Source organism: Neomonachus schauinslandi, chromosome 3 (assembly GCF_002201575.2).
Source record: "Neomonachus schauinslandi chromosome 3, ASM220157v2, whole genome shotgun sequence".
Lineage (NCBI taxonomy): Eukaryota > Metazoa > Chordata > Mammalia > Carnivora > Phocidae > Neomonachus > Neomonachus schauinslandi.
The window spans coordinates 64,175,631-64,186,351 of NC_058405.1; the positions used below are offsets into that span (position 1 = coordinate 64,175,631).

Genomic DNA, 10,721 nt, shown 5'->3' on the forward strand with positions numbered 1-10,721 from the left:
TGTGAACCACCTCAATTCTCCTAGAAACATTGAGATTTTAATATAGTAGGTGATGGAAATCTCAAAAAGGAATATGTTTGGGACACTTTGCCAAATTAGGGGATAAATAACTTGTATTTGGTTAAAGACAAAGGGAGATTACTTAGTGAAGGCCTGTGGAGCAGTGTGGACAAAGAATCAGAAGGCCAAAGGAGAACCAGTAACAATAACAATTGATAGTTATAAGGCAGATAGACAAATTATAAAAAACATTCATGATAATATTTCACAAGGTGTGTCGGGAAAAAAGTGGTAGATGGAAGTAGAAGGATATCATCTCTTCTCCCCCACCACCACGCCCACCCCATTGAAGTCTAGAAGCACCCCTGGAACAAGCCTCCTGAAGCTTTGCTCACTTCTCTGGGTGAGGCTTCTGGAATGATCTGGTCCCCAGGCGAAACCCAGCAGACCACAGGCTGACCAGCAGGGACTGGGACGGACCATATTTCCTCTTATGCAGGAAGAAGTTAAGATACTACCTAAAGTTCTTGAATCAGTAAATAAATATTCAGGTTATTTTAAAATTTAGAGATAATAATCAGCAGACTATAAAAAGACATTGGGAGGAGGGATGACTGCAGGCGATGGTATGAGTATTTTTCACAATTAATAAATATAGCTAAAGAATGATAAATCAAGAATTAATGGCTTAAATACATAACTTGGAGTTATTGAGTTTACAATTAAAAGTACTAAAATAGAAATAGTCAAAGAAGTTTCCTCTAAGGCAGAAAAGTTGTGACTTTTCATTGTCGCTTTCTATATGTTTGTGTTTATATATATAAAACTTACTTTGATTACTTTGATTATAATTTGAAATATCTCTTAAACAATGGATTTTACTTACCTTTGAATTTGTCTCAGTATCCACCTTACTTAAATGCCTTTGGGGTCATTAGTTTGCACAACGAAAGGAGTTCTAATTGCAATGAAAAGGGGAATTTTTAGTCAATCCCCAGTATTTTTTCCCTTCCAAATTTTTCTAATATTGGGTGCTGGATGAGTACTTCTTAAACATTGCAGTTCAAATTCCTTGCCTGTTAATGTGAGACCCCTTTTTCATTCACTTAGCCTGGCTTGACTTCCTGCCACACATTTCTCCAGATGTCAGTGAAATAACCAAAGCTCAGGCACTTAAGAAGTCTTAGAAAACCACTAACACTCAGTTAGCCCTCAGATGAGGGGTCAGCAATTCAGCTCAGCGCGGACAGCATCTGAGAGCTCACTGAAGGGGATGTAGCAATAATCCTTAGGCAGCTATGCCTTCATCTTTGCTGTCAGAGGCTTTAAAGACAGCTCAGAGAGTTCATTATGCAAATGGAATTGTCTGGATCTACTGACAGTGAGGGTGAACTGGACAGACCTTGGGCATAAATATCCACTGGGTATACTCTCCCACATGCAAGGACACACTGGACAGACCTTCTTAGATCTGGATATTTTATCCTGCAATTAAAAAAGGGCAAGAAAGTTCATCTTGAAGATGAGTCACAGATAACTTAGAAAATTGGACAGAATCAAAAAGCGGTGAATCTTCTTTATCATATCTAGTCTGTGATGAATACTGAATTTTCCTGAAGCTCTGAAATACTTTTCTTTATAAAATGTGCACACACACACACATAGTACACACACACATGCACATCTAAACTCATTGAACACTCAGTTCAAATATATACATATATCTGTACACATATTTGAGTTAGTATATATGCATATGTATATGTGTCAGATATGTATGTATGAGGGTGTTTGTGTGCGTGCATAGTGAGAGAGAGAAAGAGAGAGAACACGGTGCCCAGTAGCTGTGTGGAATGGGGCAAGTTACTCATAGATGTAAGTTTTCCTCCTTTTACAATGAAACTAATAAAAATGCCATCCTGAAAGAGTTTGGTCATAATGCTTTTGTAGGGCTCACATTAGACGATTTATGTGTAACATTAAGGTTATTTCTTAGATTTCCAAAAAAAAAAAAATGTTTTAATGGATTAATTTGTAATTTCCTTTACTTTGGACACTACTTGGACATACTTGAAATGTATCTTGATTAAGAAATCTGCAATCTCTTGGGGTGCCTGGGTGGCTTAGTTGGTTAAGTGTCTGCTTTCGGCTCAGGTCATGATCTCCGAGTCCTGGGATTGAGGCCCATGTCGGGCTCCCTGCTCAGTGGGGAGTTTGCTTCTCCTCTGCCTCTCTCTCTCAAATAAATAAATTTTTAAAAATCTTAAGGAAAAAAAAAAGAAATCTGCCATCTCTCTACAAGTTCTCAGAATATATTTTTGTGTGAACAGAGGCACATTCAGTTGGGGTCTACCACCCTTAAAGCCATGCATCATCACTACTGTATGCCCAGTCACTATGGTTCAACAGCTTTATGTCATGGTCAGTAGTGGCTACGAAACATCTTACTTGTGCCAAGAAAGACTCCATGGGACTCTCTGCAAGACTGCCTGGGATCATTCCTCTCTTCATGTTACCTTAACTTGAGAGATAAAGATTAGGATATAAATTAAGTGCCAATTAAAACGAGATAATGTTGGTGTTTGTTACTTCAAATTGGCAAATCAATATTCACCATATGGAATATGTATTTATTTTATAATAATAATTGGCTGACATGGTGAACCTTGTGGCCTACATTGTTGGTGCTAGTATAAACTGATCAGCATATCTGAAACGGGGTGTCAGGTTCCTGAAAGACTTATACATGCTTATCCACTTTGTTAGAGCATTGACACTTTCAGGAATTTATCTTAGAGAAATAAATTATGTACAAGAAAGTTGTGCATCAAGAGTCACTATCTTGTTTTAAAATTTCAATGTAAATAACCTCTAATTGTAAAATAAAAGCTAAATAAATAAATCATAATGTGTCCATAAATATAATAGGTAATGAAATATATATATATATATATATATATACATGATGTGGGAAAGTTTTATTGTATAATTTAAGTAAAATAAAATTATATAGAAATATTAACTCTCATATCCCCTCAACAAACACACACACACAAATATAGGAAGAAAAGAATCTGCTTTAAAATATTAGCAGTAGATTAATGGCTGTTTTTATTTTCTTATGATTACTCTTCTCTTTTCCACGTATTATACAATGAGTATATATCACTTTTGTAATCAGAAAAACAGCCATTATTTTATAAAATAACCATTTAAAACTTGATGTCTTTCTGTAGCATTTTGTTTTTCTGTTTGTTTGCTTATTTCCAACATGAAATATCCTTTTAAGCAGAATGAAATGGGAAATGGTTGCTTTGAGCCAAGAAGGCACATATTAAAGGAAGTGAAAGCATGCAGTGTTCAAAAACTATTGACATTATTTCAGAAATTTATCCATCTTATTCTTTTAGCTAGTTTTTGTGGGGGTTTTTTTTTTTCTGAGAAGATTCAGAAATTAAATGACCTTTTCTAACTAAACACACGCAGATGTAGTCATAGGTAATGATGGTATTATGTAAGCTCAGTATGTGCAGTAAACCTTAAAACGTGTATTCTACCAACTAGCAATTTTCCCAATCAGCTTTTATTTTGCTTTGCCACCATCCTTTAAAGCCCTAATCATGGAGGTGGCTCTGGAGAAAGAGCTGTGTTCCATTTGAACTCAGTGGGTAATGAATGTATAAGGACTAAATGTGCTTTTTGCTCTCTGTAGCACAGTGTGCTTTCCCTGTTCTGCAGTCATTTTCTCCAATTCAATGCAAATTCTTGTAATTTCTCCCAGAAATAAATGCTATTAAATGCCCTATTTTTCTTTCATATGTCAGAAACTTCCTACCCTTCCATCGGCTGTATTTTTGTCAAAATTAAAAATCTACATCATGAGCCAGAGACAGACTGACCCCAAGTAGCCAAAGTTGTCAGCTAGGAATACATGCAACTTCCAACATGAAGCACATAATTATTAATGTCAAGCAGACATCGCTGTGTGATGGGCATTGCTGTCCCTTTATGTCTCCAGCTCTACCTGGCTGGTTTCATGTGAGGTCTAAATAAATGGCTCACAAATTATCACACACACACATACACACAAAGACAAAACAAAAACCTAATTAAAACCAGTACCATGATCACGTCCTAAATTTCAATCCTGTTTGATTTATGATGGCTTAATTCAAACTCCATTTATAGAAGCAGAAAACAGCCTTCATTATAAAGGCCTATTGCTTGGTTGATCTCTATTTCAAACTGAGTAAAAATGGCACGATTGCTGGAGGCTGTTCAAAGTGCCTTGGGATTTTTTTTTTTAAGATAGTATGATCTATATTTGTCTAGGTGTTAATTGAATTAATATGTAGAGAAAGTCAAAGAAGAGCAAATTGAGAAAATCATCTAAAATTAGGAATAGTTATTTTTATAATTATTTTAAAATGCTTGTTGATCTTTTTTTTTTTTAAAGACTTTTATTTATTTATTCATGAGAGACAGAGAGAGAGAGAGGCAGAGGGAGAAGCAGGCTCCCAAGGAGCAGAGAGCCCGATGCGGGACTCGATCCCAGGACCCTGGGATCATGACCTGAGCCGAAGGCAGACGCTTAACCATCTGAGCCACCCAGGCGCCCAAAATGCTTGTTGATCTTTAAAAACGAATATAGCATGGCATGTCCCACTTGGGAAAATCTCACACAGGAATACATATAAAACATGCAAGCTGAGGTCTGGAATCACTGTGGTGATTGATTTCTCTAGGATAATGTCAACCAACATATAGTAGATTGAGGAGCAATAATCTGGTTAGGAAATACAAAATCCTATGCAATAAAACCTAGGATACTACGTTGTTGATGCTGCTCATTTCAGAGGACATTAAAATGAGTGAATGAAGGAAGGCTTTTTTAAACACTTGCATAAACTCATTTAATTCTTCTAACTCTGTATTACGCAGGAGAAAGCCAAGACATAAAGAAGTCAGGGGACTTAAGTGGCCTCACGCAGATAGAAAACGGCAGCACTCAGCCTCAAAACCAGGCAATCCAGCTCTGGAGGCCGTTCTCCCAATCACTATACCGCGTCACCCCCTTTGCACTGTCTGATGGCTTGCCCATTGCCTTAGGGAGCCCAACAGTTCCTCCGAGGTGTTCACAGCTGACTTCTGTGACTCTCCCAGGGAATATCTGCTTTGGTATGTTTAATAGAATGGAGTTCTGTGTGAAATTGCATTTAAAAAGAGAAGGGCATACAACAGATTTTACAAAATAAGACTACACTTGATAAATCCCAAACCCCTTCAGGGTCTTAAACTACCTCAGAATCAATGCTACAGGCGTTAATTTGCACCACAGATAGCTGTTTAGATGTACTACTAAATAAAGACTTTTTGGCTGATGCTGGGGTAGAGGTGGCGATGGGGAGTAGCGGAAGAATCCAAGATGCCTTTTTATGATGTGTTCTTTGTCCTTAACGATTGTTTTTGTAACATTTTATAGTGGGATGGTTGAGATATTTAAGGTCAGGCGAACTGAGGGAAGTTGGAAGACAGTTGTATTTATTGGCTCTGAAGCCAAATGTCAAGCACAAGGTATTTATTGGGCCTGTTATGTCTCCCAGTTGAGGCTGACATGAATTTCTATGAAGAGAGAACAAGGCGAGACACTGTATACTACACCCTTTTAGGTCTGCTCGTGGATTTTCCTTTTCACCCCTTGAGGTCTTTTAGGTTTTGGCATCCGTCCCAGGATTTACTTTTTGACTGTATGGAGAACTTTCTTAATCTATAGCTTATGTGCTTTCAAGGAAACTGTATTTAATATTTGTGATGTATACTGAACTATTTAGAAAAATTCTAGCTCCAGACACTAATCAGGTTTCCCAGTAAGATTTTACTTAATATATGACATTCTTTATCTAACAGCCACACCCGAAGGAAGGGCATTTACTTTGTCAGCATAAATGCTGAGTTGGGCACAGTACAGATCTGCTCAATTGGTAGCACAGAGAATAATTGTTAATTTTGCTCAAGAATTTTTTTAAAAAGCAGATTTTAAAATAGCCCATTTTGTAAATGCATATAAACAGAACTGTAAACTCGCATTTTTACAGATATGTATTTTTCCTGTCCCAGAGTTTCTTAAATAAAGCATTGCTTTAATATATAACAAGACTAAATTATTTCTTTTATTTCATTAATGTTTCTCTTAATATGCCTAATTTACTTCTGAAGGATGGATTGCAGTTAATTTTTATTCCTATTGTGTCTACAATACACAAGGACGTTTATAATTTTGAATCAGTGCTATTTTGTCCAGATTTGTATTTCTGAAGGTTTACTAGTTAGGGGGATCAGGCCAATTCTTGAGAATATTCCACCATGTCAGATGATTAAAAATAAAGTGTCCTATAACTACAGATAATGACTGCTTGATAAATCGCAAGTATGAAGAATGAAAATAATATATAGTCAAAATGTGTTTTATAGCCAAGATTGAAAGGTTACTGCAGAAAAATATGAATTCAATAATTGTTTTTGCCAAATTTGTAGAAGAGTAAGTTGGGAAATAACATGAACAAAGATAAAATAGGCAGTTGCTCTCAGGGCACACTTATGAAATGTTGAAAAGGAAAGTAGGGCATCTTATTTAATTCAAAGTACCAAAATATTCATCAGGTACAGAGGCGAAGGATACCATGAAGGAGCTGCATTAACTATATAAGCTTTAAACAAAGCACAACTGTAGCAAAAGTTAAAGCACAAAGATGTGGGTAGCTCTTCCTTTCATGTTATTTACTGACTTCAGTGAATACAACTTGCCACTGGCAAAGAAAGATCATGCCAGCCACATGTTTGTTAAGCTGAGCAGCTTTTAAAAAATCTTAAAATACAGTGGTTGCAATAATCATCTGATTAGCACTTCCGTTGACAGTATTCTTAGCCTGCATAGCTTATTATGGCAAATGCTACAATTAGAATTGCATTAAAATAATAGCTATCTATTTGTAGGAACTCTGTAATGACGCTCAAACTACTGGAAGATGATAACAGCCCTATTGGCTCTTGACCAAGATGGATCACAATACATGCTGATAACTTGATTCAACATTCTTGATTTTTTTTCTTTTCCCTGCATTACGTATTCAAATGCTCAGACAGAGCAAGGAGTCAGCTCTCTGGCTGACAAATGAAGCCTTAATCCCAAGCAAATTTTCCAGATAACCAATGAATAATTTTTAAAGCCCTGATATTTGTCTGTTTTGAAATGATACTCATTTTTATTAAAAATTTTCTAAAATAAATTCCATTTTTCTATGGCTTTTACTTATTATTATACTATCTCACAATACAGAGACCTTTAGAAGGTACTTATTTGGAGTAAAATCAAACACGTCCAGCCCGATTTTGAGGGCTTTAGTGTCTTGTAAGTGTTGATAATCATGATAACTTTGAATCATCAAGAAAATATTAAATTATCTTACGTGCAGCCTGTCAGGAGCCATAAAATATGCAATGCTCATTAAAGAGGCAAATGTGTTTTTATTAGTCTTTCAGATTTTTTTTTCTTTCTTCTCTCTTTCGCTGCTGGTAGATCTTCAGTAATCACGGCACTGTGGACAGAGCACGGGTACCTAACAGCACCTCCCATCATTTATCTTTTTTTTTTTTTTTTTTTTTTAATGAGAGACAGAGAGCATGAGAGGGAGGAGGGTCAGAGGGAGAAGCAGACTCCCCGCAGAGCAGGGAGCCCGATGCGGGACTCGATCCCGGGACTCCAGGATCATGACCTGAGCCAAAGGCAGTCGCTTAACCAACTGAGCCACCCAGGTGCCCCCCATCATTTATCTTTACCTTCTATCCTTCTATGGGAGAGAAAATCAGATCATTGAAGTGATAGAATCATCAGTCGGCCAAAGTCTTTCCTACGGGCTAAATCATGCAAACCGTAGAACATTAACTCTGCTTCCGCTTGCTCTCAGTGATCTCTTTGTTACTTCTAGGATTTTAGGAATGTTCCAGGAGGCTGATGTGAGAGGAAGTTTGCAACCGTTCGAGTCATAATTATTACTTCAGGTAATGTCCATGTCTCCACTTCAGATAGAGGGCTACTTCCATCATTGAAGAGGCGCAGTACAAAGCAATAAGGATGTATGCTTGAAAATACATCTAAAGGGGCGCCTGGGTGGCTCAGTCGTTAAGCGCCTGCCTTCAGCTCAGGTCATGGTCCCAGGGTCCTGGGATGAGCCCCGCATCGGGTTCCCTGCTCCGCGGGAAGCCTGCTTCTCCCTCTTCCACTCCCCCTGCTTGTGTTCCCTCTCTCGCTGTGTCTCTCTCTGTCAAATAAATAAAATCTTTAAAAAAAGAAAAGAAAAAATACATCTAAAAATATTGGTTCTCAGAAGCAGAAAGAGATAGATTGGTATGACGGTAAGTGAGTTTACATGTCAGGATGAGAATCAAAACGTTTGTAAGGCGCTATGTACTTGAGTAGCCAGATCAACTGTCCCAGGCCTCTTACATAGGAAAGAGCCAAGAATCCTCTTGAGAAATTAAATAGAAGCACCAAATTGCAAAATAAACATACCATGCTTCTCAAAGCAGATAGCCTGCACCAAAACATAACATGCTCACAAAACTATCTAACCTCAGAAGTTTTAACAGCTGCTCTTCCAGATTCATGTTTTCCCAGGCCAGAGATGAACCCTGAATGGGCTCCTTTGTTACCAAGATAAGACCACTATCTTTCCCTCCTCTCTGTGCCCCTCTCCCCGGCAACTCACCTGGTTCTGACCTTCCAACCTTACACCACCGCACTTGCCAATTTCCACTCTATAAAGACCCTATGACTAACCCCAACCCCCAAACCCTAGGAATACCTCTCTCTTGTGATTTCTCTCTGCATAAAATAGAAATAATACCAATGTCTTTCTTAGCTATTCTATCACTGTAATATACTATTCTGCCTCCTTTTCATATTTCACATATTCTTCTATTGTACTAAACCATCTGTTTTTCCACTTGTGTATTAGCATATCTAACTCCCAAGACCCTAAATTCTTTGAGAAATAAATGTTATATAAATGTTACATATGGATTAAAACCTTTTTTGGACACTGACTATGAGCTAATATGCTAGTTCTCAGATTCAAAGAAAAAAGGTTTTAATCCATATATAACATTTATTTCTTAAAGAATTTAGGGTCTCAGGAGTTAGATATGCTAATACACAAGTGGAGTTTACAAAATGGCAGTGTGGTGTTGAGTGTAAGAGTTCAACCTTTGGAGAAGATCCCTCAGCTCTAATCCCAGCTCCGCACAAGTGGATAACACTATTATCTCATTTAATTCTCACAGATATGTAAGGGGTTAGGAAGCTCTTCTCTTCCTGATCACTCAGGGATCTTGGCTAATGGAGAGTCCAACTTGATCCATGCTACCAGGATACCCATGGCAGGTCATGTGAAGAATTGTGCATAGGCACTCAGGAGTGTAGCATGACACTTCTGTTCTCATTTCATTAGTGAAAACAATCACATCTTTAAAGGAAGTGAGAAAGTTCATGCTTCCCATATTCCCCACCCCCCCCCACCAAGAAGCAGAATATTTGTGAGTAGCTGTAATGACTACAACATTGGGTTTATAACTGGCCCCCAAGTTACAAAGCTGGTACTCTGCCGCATCCAGACTCCCACATGTCTTTCCATGATATTGCTTCCCTCTAGAAAGGGAAAGATGACAATCTGTGACTTTACCCTCCAAACATTGTTTTCTTCACTGGAAAAATCTTAGAATAGTGTTCATTTATTTATATAGGTAACATGTTTTGCGCAGTGTTTTTAAAACTGAGGATTTGTCAGTGAATAAGATTGAATCCCTGTCTTGCAATCTTGGAACCTGTCCGGGAGGACACATATTTAATAAATAGTTACCATGAGGAATCAAGTAGTGTAGAAGATGAGAGCCTGGCCTGTTGGCTATCATTGCTGCTCTGAGTATATTTGTTCCAATAGTATTCTAATTTCCATTTACTCCTAAGCAGCTGTGAGAGGGAACGCTGTTTTCAAGTTTTTATATTAGATCTATAGTTCAGAAGACTGAATGAAAACCTGAGGGTTTCCCCATATGCAAGTTAAAATATTCTTTTTTTTCTTACTTTCTGCTATTTGGCCAATTTTAGAGTAGGCACTGTTTTCAGTACAACTCTTCCCGACAAGAGGAGTGTTACTGTTTTGGTTGAAACCATTTCTATTTATTTAGGCTTTGTCTATGGAGAATAAAATCAGAAGTGAGGCTTATCTACTTTTTTGATGTAGATGTGCAATGGAGTTCATTTGAGTCCTAGGACAGAAAAATGTGTTTTTATCTGCATTTTCAACTTGATTTTCTTTACCAAACAAATATAATAACCAAGAAATCTCTTTAATTTGTGCTAGATGTCCTTGCTACCAGTAATTCATTTAATGCACTGCAAAGAACATATTTCCAAAAAAGAGATAAAGCAAGCACTCTGAAGACATTTTTCAGTCATTGCCTGGGGGATTTGCATTCTCAGTTAATGTGCTATTTATAGTGAGATGAAATTATTCAGTGTTGATGGTCTGCATTTCCAAACCTGCTTTCTCTTCTGGGTTAGAAATGACTTAGTCCTTTTTGATTCAGTGTGCTTTCTCCCCATGACATCCACATGTGGCGTGTGGTGTAATGTCCTGAGCCTGCTAATATTTTATTTTAAGAGG

At 37.5% G+C, this 10,721-nt stretch overlaps 1 non-coding gene across 1 annotated transcript; it reads right to left on the minus strand.

Annotated features, from left to right (window-relative positions):
- Positions 1 to 347: 347 nt before the first annotated feature.
- On the minus strand, positions 348 to 482 carry LOC123324493. Its single transcript, XR_006539856.1, has one exon. It is a non-coding gene; the product is annotated as a small nucleolar RNA SNORA52 (small nucleolar RNA).
- Between the last annotated feature and the right edge of the window lie 10,239 nt (positions 483 to 10,721).